Below are 955 nucleotides of genomic sequence, written 5' to 3'. Positions count from 1 at the left end.
ATGCCCAGTGGGGCACTCGAGAGATTAGAATGGAAATCTGAAAGTTTTTGGAATTTAACAAAAATGAACACACAAAATACCAGCTCCTCCAGGACATATTAAATGCAGTACTTAGTGGAAAATTTATAGCTTTGAATGTCTGCATCAAGCAATTAGGGAAAACTCAAATCAGTATTTTAATTATGCATCTCAAGCTCCTTGAAAAGAGGAACAATTCCAAAGCCAAGTAGACAGAAACAAATAAAAAAATTAAATGTACTCATTGAAATGTACTCATTAAAATGTACTCATTACTTATGTAACAGTAACCCACCCCTCTGTATATCACCTTCATAATAAAAACAATACCCAAAGCAATAAGAGAACTCATCCAAATAGAGAAAATTAAAGACAAAAATGAGACAAAACAACAGATATAAGCAAAATTGAGAATGGTATGAGAGAACTTTGAAAACTTTATGCCAATCTCCTGGAGAATCCTGGAGAAATTGAGGCTTTTCTATACTCGATTTGACCCACGGAGTAACACATAAGAAGAAATGAAAATGAAATGTCAATAAACCACTTCCCATTCCAGAAAAATCTAGGACTCAATGAATGTACCATGAAATTAAAGCCTGCAAAGAACTTACAATACACAGATCTATGTCTTTAATGGAATAGAAAGGGAAATGGAATTATCAAACACATTCTAAGAAGCTAGAATTAGACTCTTCCCTAAATCACATAGGGACTCACCAAAGAAAAAAAACTATAAACCCAACTCTTTGACAAGGAATGATGCAGAATTTCTTAATAAAATTCTCACCAACCAATTTCAGCAACTAACAGAAAAGTCATATTGTACATTCAAATAGAATTCATCCTGAGATACAATTGGATTCAATATTCTTGTCAATAAACATCATACAAACCACCAGCAGAAGAAGGGACAGAAACACATGATTGTCTATAT

This window comes from Dipodomys spectabilis, unplaced genomic scaffold (assembly GCF_019054845.1).
Source record: "Dipodomys spectabilis isolate Male_0828 unplaced genomic scaffold, ASM1905484v1 ptg000475l, whole genome shotgun sequence".
NCBI classification, from domain to species: Eukaryota; Metazoa; Chordata; class Mammalia; order Rodentia; family Heteromyidae; genus Dipodomys; species Dipodomys spectabilis.
This window is presented reverse-complemented; position numbering follows the sequence as displayed.